Source organism: Passer domesticus, unplaced genomic scaffold, assembly GCF_036417665.1.
Source record: "Passer domesticus isolate bPasDom1 unplaced genomic scaffold, bPasDom1.hap1 HAP1_SCAFFOLD_37, whole genome shotgun sequence".
NCBI classification, from domain to species: Eukaryota; Metazoa; Chordata; class Aves; order Passeriformes; family Passeridae; genus Passer; species Passer domesticus.
The window spans coordinates 2178961-2205627 of NW_026990149.1; the positions used below are offsets into that span (position 1 = coordinate 2178961).

The 26667-nt window shown below is 50.3% G+C and overlaps 1 pseudogene; it reads left to right on the forward strand.

Moving 5' to 3' along the window:
* Positions 1 to 26667, forward strand: part of LOC135292575 (zinc finger protein 208-like) — an 837577-nt pseudogene that overhangs the window by 48229 nt on the left and 762681 nt on the right.

The following is a 26667-nucleotide window of genomic DNA, read 5'->3' on the forward strand; positions in this document are numbered from 1 at the left end:
AACACCCCTCCAGACCCCCTTGAGAAGGTTCATACCTGGCATGGGATCCCCATCTCCGTCGCCAGCAGGTATCCCAAAACAGCCTTGCGTTCCCCTTGGGATCGCCTAATCCCCCCCTCTGGGACCCCTGAAAACTCCCTTTGGGATCCCCCAAAACTCCACCATGACCTCAAAAACCCCCAGTATACACAACCCCCCCTGGGAACCCCTCACAACAGTTTATGCCCAGCACAGAGTCCCCATCACCATCACCCAGGTACCCCCAAACCCTCCTGGGACCCCCAAACCCCCCTGGGACCCCCAACCTTCCCAGGATGTCCAACCCCTCCCTGGGCTCCGCTGTCGGAATCAACGGGAGTGGTGTTGCCCTTTTAAGGGGACTTATAGTAGGACCTGACCATAGCAGGAGCCCTTAAAGCAGCGATGGTAGAGAGAACCCCAAAAATCCACCCTGGGGGGCAAAACGTCCCCTACTGGAGCTTGGAATGGGGGGTGGGGTCCCATAAAAATGTCACTTAAAGCTGTCATGATTCCCCCCTTAAAAGGGGCTTGTGGGGCTGCGTCCTCTCAAACACCCTAAAATGGGGTGGAAAAAACACCCTAGTAGTGTTGAGATCCCCCCAGAAAAATCCTAAAAATGTCCCCTTCAAAGGGGTCTGAAGAGCCTTAAAGGGTCTCAAGGAGGGACAAGGTCCCCTCCTCTGCTGGGGCCTCTCCGAGTTGGGAACTCTCCCGTTTACTGCCCTCGGAGGAGCCCTGAAGGACGGCGGGTCCTGGGCAGAGCCCCCCCCTCATTTGGGACTGTGGAGGGAACCGGGGGTGCTGGGATGGGGCTTAGGGGTCCTGGGGTAACCTGGAGGACCCTCAGTGGGTCTCACCTCCCCCTGTGCCCCCTCTCCCACCCCTTTCCCATTGTTGCCCCCAAACCTCTACTCCCCCAGATCGGTTTGGGAGTGACCCAGCCCATTCCCGTCGTGGCCCACCCAGGGAGGAGGAGGAAGACGGTGGGATAGAGGAGGAGGAAGATAGAGGGAGAGAGGAGGAGGAGCAGGCAGAGGAGGAGCTGGAGCAGCTGGAGGAAGCACCGCGTGCTTTCAGCTCTCTCTGCACTCGCAGCAGCTTCGGCTCGGGACCATCGCCCCCCATCCCGCAGGTGCCCGGGGAGGGGGAGCTCGCCCCAAGTATCCCGGGGGTCCCTGGGTTTGGGATTTTTTTGGGGGGATGTTTGGAGCTTGCAGAGCTCCAAAGCCGAGCCGCAGATGGCCCTCAGGGGGACATCGGGGGGTCCCTGGTGTTATGAATAAGAAGCTTGACTAGGCCAATACTCAAGCAGCAATCAATTTATTAATGAATATGGTAAAGTATGAGCAATACAGGGCTGGGTACAGTGGGGGGAATTTTCCCTCCAACTGCACACCGATAGTTGGGGCTTACAGATATTTATAGGGGTTTTCATAAGCTTTTTCAGCAGTTTCTATTCAAAATGTTTGCATCACAATTCTATACACTATTGTGATTTAGTTTTTCTCAGGATGTATCTCAGAAAGGAGTATCCCCAGATGGTGGGGTCCAGCTTCTGAAGGAAGAAAGAAGTCTCTCAGCTGGTGAGGTCCAGGGTCCATATGCGGGTTCACCTTTGAATTGCAAGGACTATAAATCTCATACCAGTGATGTCCAGCTTCCCTTGGTCAAAACTATCAATCCTTGAGTTCTTCTTCCTTTCTCAAGCTGCTTTTGCATATTTTGTTAAGGTGTCGAGATAAGCATCTTTCCTTTTGATATATTCTAAAGCTATAGTTTCAAAGATCCTTACTACAAGCAATATTCTGAAATTATATTTCAAAAGGTTATTATTGCAAACTCTTTTTAGCTAGAAGCGGAAAGTTCCTGTCAAACAGCAACATCCTTAAAGCTTTAATTCGAATGCTCCTAAATCAACTTAAGACTTATAAAGGTTAATTGCAAACAAAGGATAGGTTCAAAGGCCTTCTTTCATGCTTTACTTCCTCAGTTATTTATTAGAATTGTCTTCATAACTGTCCCACGGTCAGTTTCCACACATATCACAATCACAGATATACACATTGCCTGTATGTACCTGACACAAAACACAGCTTTATATTTCACATCGGGAGGTGTTTTTAGGGAGTTGCGGCCATCCCCTGGCAGGGCTCACCTGCAAACTGGGTGTAGGCTGTGTCTTGGAGGAAGGTGCCACGGCCAAAGTCAATCAGTTTCAGCTGCCCGCTGGCCAGGTTGAGCAGGATGTTCTCAGGCTTGATGTCCCTGTGCAGGACCCCGCAGCTGGTGCAGTGCCGCACGGCCTCCAGCACCTGGCGGAACAGCCCCGCGCCTCCTCCTCCGGCAGGAACCTCCGCTCCGCCAGGAAATCCGAGAGCTCCTGGCACCGCTCCGGACGCTCCAGCACCAGCAAGAAGCTGTCGGGGAGCTCAAGCCACTCCAGGAGCTGAATGACACCAGCACACCCACAGGACACCTTGGCCAGCAGCACGATCTCCAGGGGCGTGCTGGTGCCGTCGGGCTGCGGGAGGAGCGCGATGCCGTCAGTGGAGCTGAGGCCGTGCCAGGGCTCTGGGACCCCTCAGCCAGCCCGGGATGCTCTGCACGCCCCACTCAGCCCACGCCTGCTCTCCCTGCAGGGGTCCCGGTAGCTCCACGGTGCTGGGCCCCGGCTCCTCGCCGCCCGGCACGGCCCGGCTTGTGCCGCTGACCCCGCTCACTCACCAGCTCGCCCCAGTGCCGGATGCCATCCCACAGCATGCATTGATGGCCACCTGCAAGCAAGTGGCAGCAGTAGGCTGAGCTCGCTGCCTGCCCCACGGCACCCCGGCCTTTTCCTCCTCCTCCTCCTCTGCCCGCCGCCGGCCCCTCCGCTCACCGGGGCGCCGCCCAAGAGCCGCATTCCCGAGCAGACGCTGCCGAAGCCGCTGGGTCCCAGCAGCAAACCCAGCCATTACTGCTCCTGCAGTGCCTCCTGCGCCTTCCCTGCGGGCGGGATGCAGCTGTCAGCACTCGGCCCAGGGCCAGCAACGGCCCCTGACCACCCCAGGCCGGCCGTCCCCACCCACCCCAGGCCCCGGTAGCCACGCTGCCGAACGGCGGAGCTCGGCCCGGGGAAGCCGCAGCGGAGGCAGCGGGAGCGGCCGCGCCGCGTGTGTCCTCCGCGGGCCCCGGGAGGAGCTGGGGCCGGGAACAGGACTGGAGCCCACATGGGGGCCGGGGCCAGGCTCGGGCCAGGCGCAGCCAAAGTGAGGCGATGCCGCCCCGGCCCCAGGCACTGATGCCCACCCAGCAGCACCACAGCCAGGACGGCGAGAGCCGGGGGGAGGCAAGACCGCGGCGGGATGCCTGGGGCTGGGGATGGGCTGGGGACATGGCCCTGCCCGGCACGGGGAGAGGGACGGGCCGGGGCAGGCACACCGGGAGTGGCTGCGGGGCACCGAGACAGAGTGCGGGACATTGGCAGAGGGAGAGGAGGAACAAGAGAGACATGGCAAGGGCCGTAGACTCGCTGCTGCAAGACCTGGGGCCATTTGTCCGTGTGTCCATTCCACGCTTGGCCCCGCACCCCGGGGCAGCCCCTGAGTCTGTCCAAACACGGGAACTTCGCTGTGTTGAGCCCAGATCCAGAGTCCTGACTCCTGCACGGGGCACGGGAAAAACCCTCGGTCGCTGCTGTGCATTGTCCCTGCTGAGGCTCAACACTGGCAGGGCACATTCCCTGCCTGCAGGATTTGTTTCTGACCCAAGCACTGCACTTATGGCTCTGGCATAGCTTTCCAGCAAAACCAGCGCGAGGCAAACTGTGTGTAGCTTGTGGTATTTTAGAGTGTCTAAAACTCGCTAAGCCATCGATCGGAGAGGTGAGATGCATTTGGAACTCATGGCATGGAGAAGTAGTGCAACATAGAAAAGGGGAGCATAGAAATAAATAGAGGAAAAGATCTCACATTGTGCCTTTCCATTTTCATTTCACTTCCAGAAAGCCGTTTCACTTTTCCAGGAATCTTCTCCACAGTCCTGTCTGCTCTTTTCAAGAACCTTCTTTCCTGGAGAACAAGGTTGAGCTTCTGTCACAAGATGTGCCTCCAACTGCAGCTTCTCTTGGCTTTCCGTACCGTGAGTGCAGCAAAGCAAGAGAAATGTTTGGATTACTTGACAACTCGTCCTTTCTTTTCCTTGTGGGCTGGGGAGTTGTGCCATTGGGGAGTTTTTCATGGTGCCTGTTCTAACCCAAGAAAACAGGAGGTTTTGTTGGGGACTTGCTGGGGAATGCAAGCCTGACTGAATGCAGAGAAAGAATCTCCAGGACACTCTGGGAACTCCCTGGGCTGGGCTCAGTTCCTGCTGGGACTCTGCAGAGGGCTGGCCTCCAACTGGGATCAGCAGCAGCTGGAAATACCTCTGGGCATCTCCATTTTCTGCTGCTCCAAGGAAGCAATGAAGCCAGTCAAGTTCTGTTTCTTCTTTCTCCTGGTCGATTTTTTCATTTGATTTGCCACTCCAGAGGCAATGTCTGTGATGGTCTCTGTAAGATGATTCTATTTCAACAGCACCAGCAACAGGGCCGTGTTTGAGTGCTCGGTGAGGCTTTAATTCCCCTCGACTTAGTGCTTAAAGACTTGTGAGCATTTCAATCTCTGCTAATCATGATGCCTGTGACAAAAACACGGGGTTCACCATCACAAAAGCACAGTTGGTAGCAGTGATTGAAAGAGGCAAGTGCAGTTGTACTGATAAAATTCAGGTGGCAAACAGAAGAGGGTCAAGAGCAGCCATGATCTCCAATTCCCAGGGCAAAGGCACCAGCAGCCTCCTGCTGTCAGCTCAGGTTGAGTAAAACAGTGCTGAAAACAGCTCTGGAGCCCGATCTTTTCCTCCTCTGAGGGTTAGCTCAGGGCAGCACAGGCAGGCCCTGAGGAGTCAGGGCTGTGTGTGGGTGCTGGTTGCTCTACTCCAGGATTCAGCTGGAAAAGCCCTTGGGAGCCGAGGCAGGAGCAGGCGGGAAGGGGCCGGCGCTGCTGCTGCTCCTGCCCGGGAGCCCCGGCTGGGCCGGGCCGGCGCCCGCTGCGCTGCGGCTGCTGCTGCTGCCAGAGCCGGGCGGGACTCGGGGACAGCGACGGACACGGGGGGACAGCAAAGGCCTGGCGGCTGCAGGGATGTTGGTGCTCGGGCCAGCGCCAGCACACAGCTTCAGCCCGCAATTAACCCTGAGGGAAACGCTGGGGAAAGGCTCCATTTCAGCCTTTCTTTACTGGTCGCTGGGAAGGGACTGAAATTAAAGAAGACAAGCAGGACGCGACCCCTTCTCCTTTGGGGGCACCCCCGTGCCTGGGGCTGTGAGGGGTTATGAGGGGCCATGAAAGGCTGTGAGGGACTGTGAGGGGTCATGAGAGGTTGTGAATCACAGAATCACAGAATCTCTAGGTTGGAAGAGACCTTTAAGATCATCGAGTCCAACCCATGTTCTAACACCTCAACTAGATCATGGCACCAAGTGCCACATCCAGTCTTTTTTAAAACACATCCAGGGATGGTGACTCCACCACCTCCCTGGGCAGATGATTCCAGTATTTGACCACTCTTTCTGTGAAAAACTTCCTCCTTAAGTCTAGCCTGTATCTCCCTTGGTGCAGCTTGAGACTGTGTCCTCTTGTTCTATCTGTTGTTGCCCGGAGAAAGAGACCGACCCCCAGCTCACCACAGCCACCCTTCAGGAAGTTGAAGAGAGTGATAAGGTCACCTCTGAGTCTCCTTTTCTCCAGGCTAAACAATCCCAGCTCCCTCAGTCGTTCCTCATATGGCTTGTGTTCCAAGCCCCTCACCAGCCTCGTGCTCCTCTTCTCTGAGGGGTCATGAGTGGCTGTGAGGGGCTGTGAGGGGTCATGAAGGGCTGTGAGGGGCCGTGAAGGGCCATGAGGGGCTGTGAGGGGCCATAAGGGACTTTGAGGGTCCATGAGGGGCCATGAGCTGTGAGAAGCTGTGAGGGCTGTGAGGGGTCATGGGGAACTGTGAGGGGCTGTTATTTGTAACTGTTATTGTGGAAGGCTTTGGCTCTTTGGAGCAGATTTGTCTTGTGAATGGCCCTGAGTGGATTGGGAAGAGGCTGGTGGGGGGCTCTGTTGTGGGGTACAGGAACAGCAGGCAGGGAAAAGACTGTGGGTGGCCCTTGCAGCTTTGCTTGCCCACTGAGAAATGGGTTAGTGCCAGCTGAAATTGTTTCCGTGCCTCTCCTGCAGCTCTGTGGGAATTAAACCCCAAAGCCTGACCTTCACCATCAGTGGGAAGGGGCATGAGCCACGGGTGACAGTCGTGTGCCCAAGCGCTCGCAGCAAGAGGGGAAACACCGTGCTGTGCTGCAAGAGGCTCCAGCTGGGGGATTCAGAGATGCTGCCCCTGGTCATCCGTAATGATGGCATCATACCTGTCAAGGTGAGGAGGACCTGCTCAAGGGATGGTCTGGTTTGGGAACAAGTGCTTGTGGCAGAAGGGAAGGGTCCCAAAAAACATGGCAAACCTGTGAGGAGGTGTCAGAAATTCTTTTGAAACAAGTGACTGATGTCTGTTCTGTAAGAAAGGAGTTCTTGGAAATTTTCTGTCCAGTCTTTCTTCTTTAAGTTGAACACCAGAAAGGTGGTGGATTATTTTCCCCCCTGTCTCTTGGGTCACCTTTTGTTCTCATGGACATGTATGATTTCCCAGTTCCATTAGATTGTATTTCAGCCCACTTTAGTACATTTTAAGTAAACTTAATTGTGGTTGCATTACGTCCTGCCAATTACGTTTTGTCCCATTTGGTTCTGTGTCAGTTCTATCCGGATGCCTCTGAACACCCTTTTTTTCCCGCTGGTTTGACTTAACTTTTGGGCTAAGTGCTGTTTCTAGTGGGAGAGGTTCTGGGCTCCCATGCGGGACCAGCAGCACTGCAGTGTCAGGCCTCGTGCCATCCTGTACTCACACCAGTACCATTGTGCTCTGTGTTCCCTTTTCTCAGTTTATGTTACACCTGGAGGATGAGCACAGAATGTTCTCCTTGAAAGGCAGGGCCTCTGCTGTCAAGGTGTTCCACAATGGAGATGTGGAAGAGGTTTCAGCTGGAAATGGTAAATTCATTACCCATGAAGTGCAATCATGCACAGAGGGAAAACGTGTGCCCTGCTCTTGGCTTCTCTGAGCAGCAGCCACATGTTAGGCACAGTTTTATCCCTTGGGCCCTCTGTCTCCCAGCCTTTTCTTGGGGTCTTTTTGCAGGGTTTCCTCCTAGGAAGTTGCAGGAAGTTCTTCTGTTCTGCTAGACGTGGTGGGTTGAGTTGTGGGGGACTGTCACTACCTCAGTGGACCCTCTGAGGTATTTGCTGCACATGGCATGGTACCAGCCTGAGCAGACACAGCCCTTGAGCACTCAGATAGCCAGCAGAAGCTGAAAGCACTCTTTGGCTCAGCTTTCCATTTGGCTGGAGCTGGTGGGAAGCAGATGGAATGAGGGCTGGGCATCAGCCTGAGGTTAAGCTGCTTAAGTGGTGCTGTGTCTGGGAGTGGCAGGCTTGTGAACATAGGAAGAGGGTCTGCAACAACTGGGGGTAGAACCAGTGCTTAGAAGGCAGCTGGTTTCAACCTCTTATTCCTCATATATCCTATGGAAATATTTCCTCAGTACAGCTGCACCACTTAACTCTGATTTCCATTGCTGTGCAGAGAGCAAGTCCACAAAGCCTTTCTTCCTTCTGAATCGTGGGCAATCGGCAGAGTTTGATGCCATTTTCAAACCCACCCTGGCTCAACGTGTGGAAAGGCAGATTGGTGTGTTAGTGGGGGACACCTACTCTAACAAGACCGTAATTGAACTGGTGGGTGAAGGCCACGAGGACAAATTCACCCTTGATGGATTAGAGGAAGGCACTGAGGAAAGGAATGCTGATGGCAGCCTGAAGGACAACATCATTGATGGTAAGAGGAGAGAGTGCCAAGGTGGAGCAAGGAAGAGAAAAATATCTGATCATATATGTCTCCCCTCTAGCCAGTCCTGGATGCCACCCACAGGACTTGGTGGCCTTTGGGGGTGGCAGCCATGCATGCAGAGCAGTGTGTGCTGTGCTGCACATCACTGGCTTAGGGATGTGTCAGGGTGTTTCCCTGGAAGTGGTGGAACTGCCTGGGGAACTCCCTGGCAGAGGGGGAAAGGCTTGGAGCCAGGAAGCATTGAACATGCAGGTGTCTGTGCACGTGACGGGGGCAGGTGGAGCTCCCTGCATGCTGAGATCCCTTGCTCTCCTCCTTAACAGCTGTCAGAGTGAATCACATTCAGTTTGGGGACTGTCACGTTTGGGAGCCCTACTGCAGGACCTTCACCATCACCAGCCACGCCGAGATGGTCATGCGCTTTGAGTGGGAGGCAGAGGCCCCATTCCGGTTCTCCCCCAAGGTGAGCATGGACTGCCTCTGCCTTTCCCCATCACTCAAGCCCTGCCCTGGTGTGCCCAGGAGCTGGCACGGAGCCCTCACATGCCACTGATAGCCCATTCCAGTGCCACGTAGGAGATGCAGTCCCTGGCTTGGCTGGGCCAAGGCTGCTAGCCTTGCAGAAAAGGCTTCATGTCATGGGAGGTGGCACCTTCTGTTCATACTTTTGTCTATCCAACTTCATGTAAATCCACTCTGAGGTGCAGATTCCTGGCACAGGTGTTCACCCCATCGGTCCCTTTTGCTGTCAGTCCTGCCCTTGGCAGTGCTTCCAGTTTGGTCTTGACTCCCTGATTCTCCCTAGGTGGGACACCTCCATCATGGCTGTGCCAAGGACATCACAGTGACCTTGATGTCAGATGTCCCAGTCACCTTCAGGAGGCACCTTGTGAAATGTAAGGTGACCAAGATCGACTTTGAGCTGCCAAAAAAGAAGGTTCAGGACTGGGATGACCAAATGACCATTGTCATGTGGAAGAATACCACCAGGAAAGACCCAGCAGCCAGGTGGCCTAAAATAGAGAAGGTAAGAAGCAAAACAGCAAAAAAACCCCAACCCAGCCTTTACAAAAAGAACCACCATAGCACCATCACTGCTGGCTGAGCACCTCCTGCATCCTCTGGACATTGGACACCCGTGAGGTTCACCAGCTGTGCATTCCAGAAAAGAGGTGGAAGCACAGTGACCAGATACACTCACACAAGATGGGGAAGCCTTCTGACAAGAGACCTTTAGCCACACACAACTATCAGTCTGCACCACAAGCACAAGTGTTGCAGCCCGTATTGAATGGAAGGCAATGCTTTATGATTTTATCCCATTTTATGCTGTTAGAAATCTCTTCATCTGATTTGGTACCCTTTCACCAACAAGGAATTAAGTCTGCTGCACTTTCTGTCTCTTCTTTTGAAGTGGAGAGAAATCCACTTCTCCTGCATATGCTGGTGAACTCCAAGTTTTGTCTGCATGAGAATTTGGTTGTGGTCTCTGTATTGTGTGGGATATCTCATCATGGAGTAACCCAGGCACTGTATGACTCTATGGAGGAGTGCAGAGAAGGATCATCTCCAGAGACTCTTGCTTTTATTGTCATTATTGCCAAACACACTCCTCTTGGTTGAAAGTTCTTTCCCAGTTTCTGGGCCATTTTTAGGCCTCTAAAGCATCCTCTTTTCTATCAGAACATCTGCAACTGGAGACTTTCCCAGTGAGATCTTTCACATTCCAAAATGCACATCCCCAGCTCCCAGCAGTGTGGCTGTTGCTCCAGACATGACATCTGGAGAGCACTTGCTCCTAAGACAAGAACAAAAAGATGCTTTCTAGAACTCTTCAGTCTTGGGGTCCTCCATCCACAGAGCTCTGGCAGGGGAGCCCTAATTTTGAGACCTGCTGGATTTATAGGGGACCAGAAAAAAAGCCAGTCACTCTGCAAGGTTGAAGTAAAGGGACTGGAATGCAGCTACAGTCTCCATGGGGATATTAACAGCTGTGGTAGTGACTGCTTGGATCAGTGGCTAGAAACAACTACTGCAGCAGAACAGTCCCAATTTTGTCATCTTTCCAGGGAAGTAAAAATGAATGGTCCTTTCTAGTCTCTCTATGAGGCTGATCTTGGAGGCCAGAAGACTGCCCTTCTCAGCCTGACTTTCTGGGCTCTGCTCAGTGATTCCTCCCTCCTGTGTTTGCAGGTGGTCAAGACAGCCCCAGAACCAGCTCACACTGTGGTGGAGAAGAGCAGGCAGGAGGTCGAGGTGTACCTCAGTGCCATTGTTGCCTACGCCCAGTTCCACCTGGACACGATCATGGTTCAGTTCAACAACACCTTGCCCTTTGAGACAAGGACAGCCACGTGAGTGCTGGAGGCCAGGCACAGCTCCTCCTGTGAGCAGGAGCTGCCTTTGCCCAGGGCTGGTGCAGTGCCTGCTTCCCAGAACTCCACCCCAGCCAAAACTATCGGCTGCCGGGGGCTATGTACAAATCAGGGAGGGACGGGACTGCTGGGGAATATGTCTTTAGCCGTTTTATTTTCCAGCATCAGCCTCATTACACGGTTATGACAAAGGGAAGATGCCAGCAACTCCCATCCCCAGCAGTAGATAAAGAACTTAATGTTACAACTTACTTTAAAAGTTTTTTGACCAATCACACAAAGCAAAAGCATATTGACAGTAGTTCCATCCAACTGCTATAAGCACATGTACCTTCAGTTAAAACAATGCTTGCTTATTTTGAATACAATACTGTCAATACAAAACATTGTGGTGAATGTTTTAAGTGTGGGGACAGGAGGCTTGACTCCATTTTTCTTAGAAGGTTGATTTATTATGTTATAGATTATACTAAAATACTACATTAAAACTATGCTAAAAGAATAGAGAGAAAAAATAATCAGAAGGCTACAAAGAGCAAGACTAGAATAGAATACATAACAAAAATCCTGTGACTGCTCACAGCCTTGACACAGACGGGTGTGATTGGTCATCAATTGAAAACAATCCACATAGACCAATAAAAGATGCACCTCTTGCATTCCACAGCAGCAGATAGTTATTGTTTACATTTCTTTCCTGAGGCTCTCAGCTCCTCAGGATGGGAAAAATCCTAGTAAAGGATTTTTCATAAAATATCATAACTACACAATACCTGCTTGTAAGCCTTAAAACACAATGCACAGAGCTCCATTATTAAGCTTAGAACTTCCAATAACTCGCTAGATATACTTTTCAGCAGCTTAGGGAGCTATTCTAGACAAGCATTAAGACACAGACCATTGTTCTATTTATCTTTACTTACTTTCTACTTCTTACATCATTTTTCTGCTGACAAATCTTATGGCTACTGCTTAGCTCTAATCATGGTTCTGCTGTCTCTGAGGCTTGCCTTTTGTAGCTTTCCCAAAACCCTCTGATTTTAAGGAGTCCCACAAAAACCAGCACCGGCCCCTTTACGTGTATGCGAAGCCAAGCAGGAGATGGTTGTCAGGAGAGGCTCAATGCTGCCATAGGTTTCTGCTGAGAACGGCCATGGCTTTGCTTTCCCTGCAGATCACCTGTCCTCCTCTGCTCAAGAATAAGTTTGCAGTCAAACCGAGACCTAAAGCCCAGAGTAAGCCCCTTAGCTTCAATGTGCTGAGCACCATGTTGGCCCTTTCCTCTAAACTTCCAGACTTTGAAATACTTTCTTGGGTCACCCAGGACAGCAGTCTGAGCATGGCAGGGTTGCCTGGAGAAGATGCTTCTCAGGAGAAAGTGGTACCAGGAGTCCATCAGACAATATTACTGTACTGTTTGCTTTATACTTAATGGTCTTTCTGTTTTTTCTAATTCCTCCTACTTGCTTTTCAGTTTCACGATGCACAACACAGGGGAGGTAGCCCTGAAATACTCCTGGGAGAAAGCTGCAGAGACTGAACCAGTGAAGGAGCCATATTCAACCACTCTGATGCGTAAGGGCATTTCACTTGCTGAGGGCCTGGGGAGATGACACGATCCGTCCTAAGGACGTGATTCGTGAAGGTTCTTTTTCACTGATCTCAGGGTGCAAAAACTGACACGACAAGGGGATTTGTAGTAAAATCAAAACAGAGATACTTTTATTGTGTAGCCATAGCAAAGATGCGTTAGAGAGAAGGGGAATGAAAGAAGGGGAAAGAATAAGGAAAAGAAAAAAGAAGAGAGGAAGGGCAAGGAGGTGTATAGCTACCAGACGTGCGGATGACAAAGTCCCTCGAAGTCCGGTCGACGAAGAGGCCTGTCGTCTTCACGTCAGGGGAGATTTCCAAGGTATCAGTCAGCTCTAACCCTTTTTATAGTCCTTTTGAAATGGGGGAAGGGGACACATTTCAAAATAGTCTATTGATAAAGGGTACAAGGAGTCCATCAGTAGTCCATCAGGAGCAGGTGTCGTCAGCAGCAGATGTCGTAGGCAGGAACCATTGTGTTCTCGGTCCAGTGGTCACTTGCAAAACTTGCTTTGGTCCCCACGCACGCCTTCCTTCACCCTACGGTGGGGATTTCAGTCTCAGTCCTTTTGGGAAGAAGAGGGGAGCTTTTCCATGTAGGGGTCGCATGTTTCAGTCCTTGAGGGGAGAGCCCTCTCCCATCTCAGTCCATCTGTCACGGTGGTTGATGTATGGTGAATGGAGGGTCCTTTTGTGGTGACCTCCGGGAAGGAGAGAGAAAGTCCAGCCAAGTCAGAAGGGTGGAGAAATTCCAGCACTAGCGTTGCTAGGTGATGCAGGGGAAGGAGAGCACACTGCCCCTTCTTGGGTGCAGTGTTCCATGAGTTGAGCAAACACACCCGTAGGCAATAATCTGGCTTGGTGGACCAGACAGACCTGGATTTTCAGAACAGGATCTTTCCCTTTCCCCGGTGGTCTTGGCTTTCATGACGATCGAGAGGCAAAAAATGAGGGAAGTTTTGGACAGACACTCACAACATGCTGGGAAAAGTTGGGAAATTTTGGGGGATTTTTGTGGATTTTGGGGAGGGTTTGGATTTTGGGGCTTTATTGGCGCTTTAGGGGGGTGTTTTTCTGGGGGTGTTTGGGGGTTTATTGAAATTTTTTAGGTTTTTTTTGTATTTTGGAAGGTTTTACTGGGATTTTCTAGGGGTTTTTTGGGGGTTCTCAGAAATTCTGGGGGTTTTATTGGGATTTCTAGGAGATTTTGAGGCATTTTACTGGAATTGTGGGGGCTTTTAGTGGGATTGATTGGGGATTTGGTATTTTTGAGAATTTTGGTAGGCTTTTTGGGGTTTTGTGGGGTTTTTTGGGTGTTGTCATGATTTCTTTGGGTCTTGGGGGGAATTTTGTGGGATTTTTATGGGTTTTGGGACATTTTTGGGGGGGGATTTGCGGGGTTTCATTGGGATTTTGGGGGTTATTGAGATTTCAAAAGATTTTGTGGGCTTTTATTGGGATTCTAGGGTGTTCTAATGGGATTTTGTCATATTTATTTCGGATTTCATGAGTTTTATTGGGACTTTTAAGGTGATTTTGATGCCTCTCAGCCCTTCCGCAAATCCTGGGACAACCCAAAGGCCCCAGACCCCCAAATCCCCCACTAATACTCCCAGTATTAGTCCAGTCCCTCCCAGTATGATCCAGAGATGAGCCCAGTGTGCTCCCAGTCCCTGCCAGTATGAACCAGTTGTGCTCCACCTGGTTCCAGTTGCTCTCTTTCACCCTCCCTTTTGTTCCAGTCACTCCCAGTATCTCCCAGTGTATCCCAGTTCCCTCCAGCATGTTGCCAGTCCCTCCCATTATTCCCCAGTATGATCCCATTTGCTGCCAAGCACTCCCAGTCAGCCTCAGTGCAGTGGCACGCACTGCCAGGATGATCCCAGTCACCTCCAGCATGACCCCAGTTGATCCCAGTAGAAGCCCAGTTGTTTCCAATCCCTCCCAGCACACAGCCAGCCACTCCCAGTTGCTCCTGGCATGATCCCAGTTGCTCCCAGCTGCTCCCAGTCACCCTCAGCATAATGCCAGTCACTCCCAGTAGATCCCATTTGCCCCTACCATGGTCTCAATTGCCTCTGCAGGCTCCTGCTCACTCCCAGTATGATCCCAGTATGATCCCAGTATGATGCCAGCAGAGCCCAGTCCCTGGCAGTGCTGCCAGCGCTGGGATCCCGCAGCCCTCTGTGCGTTCCCCCCTCCCGGCTGTGCCGAGAGGAGCCCCAAGGGCTGGCAGTGCCCAGGCAGGCTCCCCAGCAGGGCCCAGTTTGGATGTGGGGCCCCCAGTTGTCGCAGTTTGCCTCTCCTTTTGCCCGGGCCGGCTTCCCCCCTTCTCCGCAGCGGCCGGGAGCAGCCGAGAGCCCCGCGCTGCCCGTGCCGAGCTGTGCCGGCTCCAGCCCCGCTCCTGCCGCGGGCTGCGAGGGCTCCGGGAACGGGGCAGCGAGGGTGTCGCTGCTGCTGCGGGAGGAGGAGGAGGGAGGGAAGGGGAGGGATGAAGGAGGAGGAGGAGGGTGGGAGGGGAGATGGAAGAGGAGGGGGAAGGCAGAGAGAGATCAGCCACAGAAGCAGAAGGAGGTGTGGTTAGGGAGGAGAAGGATTAGGAGGAGGCGGGGGATGGAATAGGAGAAGGGGCAGGAAGAGGAAGAGGAGGGACAGAGGCAGATCAAGGCTGAGCAGCAGGAAGCACGCGGTCGAGCCCTCCGTGCATTTGCAGCCCCCACCTGTGGGATCATCGCCCCCATGGCGCAGGTGAGCGGGGAGGGGGAGCTCGGGCCAGATATCCCGGGGGGTCCCTGGGCTGGGATTTTTTGGGGGGATGTTTGGAGAATGAAGAAGTGCAAGGCTGAGCGGAAAAGGCCCCTTGTGGGGACATTGGGGGGTGGCGGTGGCGGCTGGCGGCAGAGGCAGCCTGGAGGAGCAGAGCCCTGTGTCCCCCAGGAGCCCAAAGTGGGGAGCCCAGAGAGGGGGGAGCGCCGCCATTGGCGGGAGCCTGCAGAGGCTGGAGAGGGGCAGGGGGGACTCCTTGGAGCCCCTGCAGCCCAGAGCAGAGAATGAGGGGAGAAGGGAGCCCAAAAAGGCCCGGCAGCCCTGAATGGGGAGCGAAGAGGGGGCAGCTTTTAGGATTGCTGGGACTGCCAGCAGGCTGGGGAGGGCGAGCACCGAGGAGAAGGGGGACCCCCAATGCAAGCATGACCCCAGCAGCTGGGACAGGGGGAACTCCCAAAGAGCAGAGGGGAGGGAGCAGGGGTGGGGAACTCCTGGGGAGGGTTTTTCAGCACTGAATCTTGGTGTTTGGGAGGTTTTCTGGAGCCTAGGTCGCTGGTGACTTGTAGAGATTGACTTGGGCAGAAAGACCTTCAAACTCAACATGCTCATCCCTTGTTTTCCCCAAACCAGGATTTCCCATTGTCACTTCTTGTGAGGTAGTGAGGAAGAGGAAGATGTCCCTGGACATGGAGTCAGGTGAGGAGGAAGTCAGTGCCCCTTTGCCTCTCTCTCCTGCTGCATCTCCCAGCCCAGCACAGCAGAACCTCGTGGCAGAGGCCGTTTTGAGCGGCTCCACGGTGCAGGAACCCAACGGGGAGGAAAAGCCCCGGAGATGCCACACGAGGAGGGGCTGCAAACGCAGATGGCGGGGATCTGAGGGGGAAAGAGCCAGCCTGGGCCGGGAAGGCGGCCGGAGATGGAGCCAGAGCTCGGAGCTGGTGGTCCATGAGGAGGTTCCTGATGGAGAGAAGCCCCACAAGTGCGAGGAGTGTGGGAAGAGCTTCAGGCTCAGCTCCAACCTGATCAGGCACCAGAGGACCCACACTGGGGAGTGGCCCTACGAGTGTGATCAGTGCAGGAAGAGGTTTCAGACCAGCTCTGATCTCCTCATGCACCAGCGCACGCACACAGAGGAGAGGCCCTTCCGCTGCCCCGACTGCGGGCAGGGCTTCAGGCGGAACTCCCATCTTGTCACGCACCGGCGCATCCACACTGGGGAGAGGCCCCACGAGTGTGAGGAATGTGGGAAGAGCTTCAGGCAGAGCTCCAATCTGATCCAGCACCAGAGGACCCACACTGGGGAGAGGCCCCACGAGTGTGGGGAGTGTGGGAAGAGATTCAGCCAGAGCTCCAGTCTGTTCTGTCACCAGAGAATCCACATCGGGGAGAGGCCCTACGAGTGTGGGGAGTGTGGGAAAAGCTTCAGGCAGCATTCCAGCCTGATTGTCCACCAAAAGATCCACTCTGGGGAGAGGCCCTACGAGTGTTCCAAGTGTGGGAAGGGGTTTCGGACCCACTCCCATCTCCTCCTGCACTATTGGAGTCACACAGAGGAGAGGCCCTTCTGCTGCCCCGACTGCGGGAAGGGATTCAGGCAGAACTGCCACCTTGTCAGGCACCGGCGCATCCACAGCGGAGAGAGGCCCTACGAATGTCCCCAGTGTGGGAAGAGCTTCTCCAGCAGCTCTAACTTGACCCAACACCAACGGAGGCACCGGTGAGGGAAGCCCTGCGAGTGCCCCGAGTGCGGGAAGAGCTTTGTGCGCTGCTCCAGCTCCATCCCCCACTGCAGGAGCCACGCTGGGCACAGCCCTGGTGACCCACATTCCCTGTGATCCATGCTGGGAACACACCTGGCTGCTTGTCCTTTTGGTTTGGCCTTGATTTTCTTCTGATTCATCTTTATCCCTTAAAAACAGCCCAAACTGTGTTAAATAAATGACATTGATCAACGATCTCTAAAGTCTCACCATTTCATAGGTGTTTGAGGGGGCACCTGCCTTTGCCCTGTCTTTTGGGGGTAAGAAATGGATTCTGGAGCTTTCTGAAACCAAGACCCGTCTCGTTTGTTCCCGGCACCGGCAGCTGCAACCTCCCTGGTCACCATGAACTCTGGAGAATGGGGGCAGCCAGTGAGAACATGTCCTGGATTGCAAGCTAAGTGTGTGTTCTGTTTGCCATCTGTCAGAGGTGGGGCACTTATCTTCTGTTCATTGGGCAGTTTATCTCTTCCACAACCAATCCTTCATCCAGGAGATAGCTTCTGTCAATAATTATTAATTATTAATTACCTTCTGTTAATGGGCCATTGAGTGCTACTGCATGGCTGATAAAATAACATCATGCCACTGGGAGATGCTCTGCCCAGCGGGAGGAGCCAAGCATTTCTTCCTGGATAGAATCTGAGTTTGGAACATTGCAGCAGCCTTTTCCCACTGGATTGCCAGAGGATCAACCTTTTCCCACTGGATTCCCAGAGGAAGACCAGGCCCATCTACACCACCACTGGACCTTCAGAGGAAAACTCCACCCTTCTCCAGGATCCCTGCTCCAACAGAGCCACACCTGTCACTGCAGGAGGGCTGCAGCCACCATTCAATGGGACTGCTGCCAGCACCCTGACCCACAGGGTGTCAGGTTGTATTCTGACTCTGTCAGTGGTTTTGGTTTTTTTTTTTGGTTTTTGCTATTGCTTTTGTATTTTTAATTTTTGCTAAAATAGAATTGCTATTCCCATAGCTTTGCCTGAGAGCCCCTTAATTCAGAATTATAACAATTCAGAGGGAAGGAGTTTCCATTTTCCATTTCAGGGGAGGTTCCTGCCTTCCTTAGCAGACACCTGGCTTTCCAAACCAAGACAGGACAGCACGACCTGCATCCCGTAAGTCACCCCCTGATGGCCACACCTTGTGGGACCCCCATCTTGAAGAGGAAGACCTAAGAGCACCATGGCAAGAGGCTGGATTTGAAACATAAACTTTAAGGAAGTTAGACATTTTAGAGGAGCTAAGATTTTAGTTAGAGATAAGCTTTATTGTAATTAATTAAAATAAATAGGTAGGCCTTGATGAAGGTAAGAGTTAGTAATTAACTAATAATGGATTGCTTGTCAACACCATGTTTGGTTAGCTGGGTTTCTAATGAAGACTATAGAAACTGACAGATAGCTTTTAGGAACATAAGACAATTGTGGGCCTCCTGTGTTCTGAAACCAGTTGAAGCCAGGGAATGGGAATTCTACCAAGGGTTCATTTGTCATATTTGCATTGAAAAGGTAGAAAGGTCAGAATGAGGAAGACTTCATTTACTTCCTCATTTTAGGACCCTTCCCATGAAAGGGACCCCAACCCATTTCAAAGAACAAAATACGTATGCCTAATAGATTTTGAACTAATTAGCCTATGAAACGGGGAATGGGATGTACCAAAATTATGAATATGTATTTGTATTTTGGGTATTCAGTAGTTGTATGGATGACAGGACTCTGTAATCACCTGTAAATTGCAGTGTGCATTTGGGAGCTATCCCACACGCCACCCGGCATCGCAATAAACATACACTTTCTAGCTTAAAACTGTTAGAGAGTTTTTGTCCGTCACAGTTGGATATCGGTGCTAGATCAATATCCATATTTTTTTAATAAATCACTTTGGTGACTGCAGCAGGACATTCTGCACTCTCTGGCCGTGGGGCCAGTGGGGGTCCGGGATCCCTCTGGGCACCCACCCAGGAATTTCTGGGAAGGAGGATCCTGTGATCCTGCTGCCTACGTGGGGAAAGACCAGGTTCTGCTGGAACCATGGACAAAAGGTATGTTTCTCTTTAGGGAAAGGTACCTTATTATATCAGCAGTTAATAGGATGCGGGATTCGTCCCGCCTCAGTGGTCTGGTAACCCGTGTCCCGCAGTGGGGACCAGGGCTCTGGTAGTCCGTGTCTCGTAGTGGAGACAATGGCTGTGGTGTTGTGAATTGGGATTGGAGCAGGGGTGGCTCTGGTTTCAATTTGTAGTTTAAAGGTGCACCTCAGTGACTTGTCATTTGGGTGGTTAGTCCGAATTTTTGGGCTGCGAAGGGTCCCATTGTGGGTGGCAGACAATCCTGGTTGTGCCCCCAGCGTTGTGTGTGTGTGTCTGTGTGTGTGTGTGTGTATTGTAATTGGATCCGTGTTTGTTTGGTGGTTTTGTGATTTTGTGTGTTTAGGTTGTAGATGCACTGTATTTGTTGTGGTTTGTGAGAGTTTGTGTTGTAAGCATTATCATTTGTGTGATTTGGCATGTGTTATTAACCTTTGTAAGTGTTTTTGGGAGTTTTGTAAGCTTAAAGTTGTAAAAGGTCTTTGAAATCCCTGCCTGATTGTGGAGGGACACTGCCACTTTTGTTTGGGAGAGCGGACTGATTTCAAGTGTTTGTATTGTGCTTAGACTGTGTTAGAGGGGAATTAGGCTGTGTGTGAGCTTGGACAGCATGTGTTTTTGGATGTAAACTTTTATTTGATGTATGGTCAGGTGAAAAAGGCTTTGTGTGAGTTAAATTTGTTTCCTTAGTAGTTAAAAGAGTGAATGGAAAGCCCACAACTATTCCTGACACAGTCCTGGTGATCAGGCAGTCATTTGTTTCCTGGGTAACCAGAGGGGAGTCCAGACTTTGTAGCCTTGGGATACCTCTTTTTATCTCCCTGTAAAACCCCGAGAGTTTGGTGAGCACGTGTTTTGATAATTTTATTGGTATGTGAGGTTTGCAGTTGCTAGAGTGTGTGGTAATATTTTAAAGTGCTGATGGTTTACCTCCACCCCCCCAATTCTTGTGGAGGGATTTGTGCTGTGCCCTGGCCAAAGTTTGTGTGATTTTCAGCAGGACCTTGTTAAAACTTTTGTTGTGTTTGGGGTCGTGAAAAACCCCTGTCTGTTTCTTTTTTGTGAGCCTAAACTATTAGTGTTAGGAGTCAGGTTGTCAGCAAGAAAAGGGAAATTCGGTTTAGCGGCTTTGGTTGTATGCAGAAAACAGAGAGCCCAGAAGTAGTGCTGGCAGAGGTAGCTGAGAGACTTCTTTGGTGCCCAGATACGCAGCTGAACTCCGTGTTCTGTAACATTTTCCACCAAAGGGTGAGAGAAATTTGGTTAGCAGTCCAAAAAGCTTCGGAATGGGTTACAGTAGTGACTCACACAGCTCTTGGTGCAGCGTGGAATCGTCAGATTTCTGCCAGAACTTGACCGATACTTTGCAAGGTTTCCATCTGTCCTTTGGTTACAGCATGACAAGAGATACGCTTTGCTTTCAGCTGCACACTGTCTACAGTGTATGAAAAGTTGCTTCCAATTTTTAAACATATTTTAATAGGAATACACCTGGAGCAAAGCTTAACAGAGGACCTGATTTAATAAATTATTAGTAACCTGCAACTTGGGTGGAGTACCTAACTACATGGTGTGGTTTCATTAGATTGAATCAAAAGGAGTTTTCCCACCCCTTTTTTGTAGAACTACAAGTTCTTTCCCTAACAGCTGCTGCTCTGAACCCTGCCTTTGAAGGCCTGCTAACCCTTTCTTTCTTTAGAGAAAAGGAGAAAATTAATTAACAAGCTGTTTTATCCCTTTTGTTTGCTAGCACAACTATATGAGCAGGAACAGGAGGCACAGGAATCGAGAACCTGGTTCAGGGCTATTCCCCTGCCCAAGGAAAGATTGCTGCTGTGATCTGTGGATCGTGTTTCGGTGTGCAGTCTGTCAGGACTCGTGGGTCTGGCAAGGGTACAGGTGGTTAATACCTAAGACTGGAACTTGTCTCTCTGTTATAAAAAGGAACAAAAGGCTGCCCAGATAACTATATGAATTTTGTTGGCAATTGGTCAAGAGTTACGGGATAGCAGTAAAATATTTGAGTTGTTGGAAAATGGGGTTTCAGGAACATTAAAGAAAGCAGTGGAAATTCTTAGAGTTGAGTGTTGCCAGTATATTTTTGTACCAAGGGAATACCAAGTGAAATTTAAGAACTGGGATAAGATCAAAAGACATTGTGAAAAAGAGGATCCTAAACATGGGGGCAAATGAAAGCAAAGAGATTCCCAGAGGAAGCCCTTTAGGGTGTATCTTAACACACTGGAAAGAGCTGGTGGGCTATGGTGGCAGTGAAACTAAAAGGGAACTTGTCAAACTTTCCACGTAGTGGTGGCCACTCTATAGACTTGATGGAGGAGTGAAGTGGCCAGCAAATGGTACACTGGACTATGAGACTCTATTACAGTTCATGCTTTTCCTTAGGTGGGAATAGAAGTGGCAAGAGGTGACTTATGCTGCTATGTTTTTCAGCCTTTGAAATCCCCCTGAGTGGCAAAGGGATTGTGGGATTAGGCCTCCATCTGATCCACTGGTATTGGCTCTTGAGAAGGATAATAAAGCTAACAGGGAAAAGCTGAAACAGTGTTGTAGCACGTGCTCCATGCAACAGAGATCTTAGAACAAGAGACAGTAGAGGCACTTTTAGCACCCCCTAGAAAGCAGGAAGGAGGCAGGGTAGAGGAACGAGTAAAATTGGAACCCTCACCAACTTTAGCCTCCCCTAACTTGTCTTCTGGTTCATCTGCCCTGGGAAAAACAGTAATTGAGGAAGGGGTTTCCCCACCAACTCCTGAATTAAGGGAACCATGGAGGCTTTACCCACCGTTGCCTAGTAGTGATAGTGAATGGGATGAATCTGAACCAAGTCCTGAGCCTTCCCTGCAAGGTCTGATAGCATCAAGGGCCAGAAGGCAAACCAGACTGAACCCACCCCCACAAACAACTAGAAAGCAAACTAAAGGACTCATACAAACACCCTTAAGGCAGGCTATAACCTCTAATGGAGAACCAAGGATGATTAAGGTCCCCTTTTTCTCAGTGGATTTGGAGGCTTGGGAAAAGACTGCTAAGGGTTATGGGAATGACCCAATAGGGGTTGCTAAAAGGGTGAAGTTTATGGCTAAGCAGCATTTACCTGATTGGGCAGACATGCACTTACTGCTTGATGCCTTAACAGAAACAGAGAAGCAGTTGCTTTTGAAGGTAGCCAAGGATTTAGCTGAAGACACTTGTGCACCAGCACAAGAGGATATCAAAGATGTGTTTCCCCTTCAGGAACCGATGTGGGATCCCAATGAACCCGATGAATGGGCACAGCTTAAGAGATACCAAGACTTTGTAGTAAAAGGACTAGAATGAGCAATTCCTAAAACCATAAATTGGTCAGCCTTACATGCTGTTAAACAAGGTCCTACTCAAACACCTTCTGAATTTTTGGATCACCTCTGGGACATGATGCGGCGATATACCACCCTGGACTCTGGATTGGATGAAGGAATACAACAACTAATAAATTTATTTTTCGGACAATCCACAGGAGATATCAGGTGGAAACTTCAGAAGATCCGGGGCCCAAATAGCTGAGGCTTGGAGACTCTATTGGATGAAGCATGGAGAGTGTTTAGTAATCGGGAGGGAGGATATAAACCAGGGATGAAGAAATTAGTAGCAGTAGTAAGGGCGGGAGAAAAGGAGAAACGTGAGCAAGACCTGCCAAGACAAGGACCACCCCGAGTGGGAAAAGATCCATGTGCATTTTGCAAGAAATTTGGACACTGGAAAAACCAGTGCCCAGAATGAAGAAGGGGTGATGAACAGAGAAAAAGCGATTGGGGGTTGGGGGAAAGGCTGGTTGCTCATGTGAAGGAGGACTGAGGAGGACAGGAGGGCCCTACCCTAGGGGACCCTCTGGTTGTAGTTAAACTGGGGAACAAGGAAAAGGAAGTGGAATTTGTAGTGGACACAGGGACAACATTGTCAGTGTTGAATAAGGTCCTGTACCTCTAACAAATGATTATGTTATGGTAAAGGGGGCTACTGGTCAATCTGAAAGAGCATATTTTTGCAAACCATTAAAGTATAAATTGGGAAAGCAATGGGAGATTCATCCATTTTTATATATGCCTAATGCTCCAGCTGCACTTTTGGGCAGGGATCTGCTAGAGCAGCTGGATGCAAAAATAATATTGAAAAATGGAGAAATTAGTTTGGAGGTAAAGGACCAACAATATGTGGAGCTGTTAAGCCTAATGTTAATAATCAAAGAAATTGAAATTGTAAGTGAAGAAGAGAAAAACTTCAAGAAAATAATGGATCAAATATTCCCTGGTGTATGGGCTTCTAATATACCAGGGAGAGCAAAGAATGCATTGCCCATACAAATTAAGCTCAAGGAAGGGGAATAACAAGTAAGGGTTAAAAAATACCTCCTAAAGAAGGAAGACAGAGAAGGGACTAGCAAAATCATAGAAAACTTTTTGCTAATAGGACTGTTAAGAGAGTGTCAGTCTGATTTCAATACCCCCATTTTGCCAGTAAGAAAGCCTGATGGGTCATACAGGTTAGTACAAGACCTAAGGGCTGTTCTCAAAGTAACTGAAGACTTGTATCCAGTAGTTGCTAACCCTTATACTTTATTAACTCCTTTAACACCTGAACTAACCTGGTTTACCATTTTAGATTTGAAGGATGCCTTCTTTTGCCTCCTTCTCTACGAGGCCAGCCAGAAAATTTTTGCATTCAAATGGGAGAACCCCAAAACTGCATGGAGGAAGCAGCTCACATGGTGTGTATTACCACAGGGGTACAAGAACTTCCCACTGTATCTGGGGAGAAACTTGCCAAGCATTTAGAGTCTTGGAAACCTCTACCAGGAGAAGGGCAGTTGCTGCAGTACGTGGATGACCTCCTAACAGCCACCCAGACCCAGGAGACACGCGTGCACTGGACGGTAAGCCTCCTAAACTGTTTGGGCCTGCAGGGGTATGGAATATCCCAGGAGAAAGCCCAGATGGTGAGGCAAACAGTCATTTGCCTGGGTTATGAGGTGAGTGCAGGTCAAAGGACCTTGGGGCAGGATGGCAAAGAAGCAATATGCCAGACCCCGAGATCTCAGACACTGAAGGAACTGAGAACCTTTTTAGGCATGACAGGGTGGTGCAGCCTGTGGATTTCTAACTATGGGTTACTTGTTAAACCTCTATATGCCCTGATCAGGGAAGGGAGCAGAGATCTTCAGTGGACAAAAGAAGCAACCCAAGCCTCTGACCAACTAAAGAAGGCCCTCATGTCAGCTCCGGCTCTAGGACTTCCAGACGTGAGTGAACCATTTTTCCTGTTTTCCCATGAAAAACAAGGGATTGCCCTGGGAATATTAGCAGAGAACTTAGGCCCGTACCAGAGAGCAGTGGCCTATCTCTCCAAACAGCTGGACACGGCAGCTAAAGGATGGCCAGGGTGTCTCAGAGCTGTTGCAGCAGTGGCAGTGAACATCCAGGAAGCACACAAATTCACCCTGGGCCAGAAAATGACTGTGCTGGTATCCCACACGGTGTCTGCAGTCCTTGAGGCAAAAGGGGGACATTGGCTCTCCCCACAGAGGTTTCTGAAGTACCAAGCTATACTAGTAGAACAAGATGGTGTTGAAATTGTGGTAACTCACATTGTAAATTCAGCTTCCTTCCTCAGTGGGAGTATGGGAGAAGCAGTGATCCATGACTGTCTGGAGACCACTGGAGCCACTTTCTCCAGCTGCCCGGATCTGAAGGACACCCCACTTGAAGATGCTGAGACCTGGTTCACTGATGGAAGCAGCTATGTCATCAGTGGAAAAAGGCACCCTGGATATGCGGTTACCACAAGCAGAGAGGTAATAGAGTCTTCACCAGCAAACACCTGTGCACAGAAGGCTGAAATAATCACCTTAACTTGAGCCTTAGAGCTGGCAAAAGGAAAAGAGGTTAACATCTACACGGACTCAAGGTACACGTTTGGGGTGGTTCATGCACGTGGAGCCATTTGGAGAGAGAGAGGACTGTTGAATTCACAAGGGAAGAATATTAAACATGCACAAGAGATACTGAGACTACTAGGTGCAGTACAACTACCTGAGAAGGCAGCCATCATGCACATTAAGGCACAGCAAAAAGTGAGCTCTGAATTGGAAGAAGGGAACATGCTGGTGGACAGAGAGGCAAAAGATGCAGCCAGAGGTGAGGTATTTGAGGAGACAGTGGAGGCAACATTGATCCCAGATGGAAAAATTTCTATTGATGGTAAGCCAGTGTACAATAAAAAGGATAAGAAACTTTTTAAGGCAAAAAAAGCAAATTATAATCAAGAAGGACAGGCTGTAACAGAGGAAGGGAAACTTGTAGCGCCTTCCTATTTGCTGTGGTCATCAGTGCAAAAAGAACATGAAAAAACACTCTGGGGAGTAGATGCCCTGTACAACCATTTGAAAGGAAAAATTATGGCCAGGAAACTCCAGGGCACAGTAATACAGGTAACTCGTCAGTGTAGTCTTTGCCTCTGAACTAATCCTAAAAACATCCCAAAGCCTAAAGTTGGACAAATTGGGAAAGGCTGCGGACCTGGGCAACAGTGGCAAATCGATTTCACAGAATTATCCAGGAAGGGTGGATATCATTACCTCTTGGTATTGCCTGATACCTTTTCAGGTTGGCCAGAAGCTTTCCCTACTAGGACAGCTAAAGCACGAGAGGTAAGCAAAGCACTGTTGCAAGAAATAATCCCGAGGTTTGGGGTTCCAGCCACCATATCCTCAGACAGAGAGCCGCATTTTGTTTCCAAAATTGTGCAAGAAATTAGCCACCACCTGGGGATAGACTGGGAGCTGCATACCCCATATCATCCTCAATCGAGTGGCCAAGTGGAAAAGATGAATCATTTGATTAAGCAACAAATTGTGAGATTGGGACAAGAGGCAAACCTACCTTGGCCCCAGGCTCTTCCATTAGCATTATTGCCAATTTGGACAAAACCAAGGACAAGGGAAAAATTGAGCCCCTTTGAAATATTATATGGGAGACCATATGCAGTTCAAGAAGGAGCCACACCTACACAAATAGGGGAGGAAACCCTACCCGAGTATATGATAGCCCTGAATAAACAACTGAGAGGAACTGCAAAATATGTGGCTGGAGCTCAAAACAGAGATTTGGATGGACCAGTACATGATGTACAACCTGGGGATTATGGGTATGTTAAGTCTTTGGCTGAAAAGACCCTGGAACTGCAGTGGGAAGGACCATTCCAGGTGCTCCTCACTACCTTTACTGCAATCAAGATCAAAGAACAGCAGGCCTGGATCCATCACTCCCGAGTGAAGAAAGCCCCTGAGGAAGTCTGGAAACTGATGCCAGGTGACAAAGAACTGAAGCTGAAGCTCACCTGGAACCGTGAATATATGGACTTAGAGAAACCATGGACATGATGGAGAAGGTGGTAACTATTATAGCCATTGCCATGGTTGTAACAGGAGCCAGTGCGATACCGCGCAGGTACAACGTAACTGGGATGTACCGGTGCCAAGGGAGGGCCTGTGATCCCCACTCTCATAGGGCCCTAAATGAGATCCTGAAAGTCACAAATGCACGTTTGTGGGAAGGGAGAAATGTTTGGGGATGTAGCTATGCATTTGTGCAAGGTGGGTTGCATGAGGCTTACCATCCACCCATGAAACTCATTCAGATTAGCTCTGAATGCTGTGACAAATGTTTGAGTAAGTGCCCTAAAAATAGAAGGGTGTGCAATAAGAGAGTATGATCTTGACTTTAGCATCACTCAAGTGTGCATTGAATATCAGAAGAACAAGATCAGAACTACCCCACTAATACAAAAGAAAGCTGTTCCTACCCAAAGGCCAATTATTCCAGAAGCAGAAGTGCAGCCTATAGTTCCTGTGATTACTAGAATTGGGCCGTATGCTATGAAGAAAACAAGAACTCAGAGACTGCTGGTTAATCCAGAATGGTCTCTGAAGCGAGTAGAAATGGGAATACAGGTAAATGCTTTGGACATTCAACTAGAGTGTGCCCCATTTCTAAATACAGAAACACGCCTTTTTTCTAAATACAGAAAGTGGAGTTGTAGCAGGCCC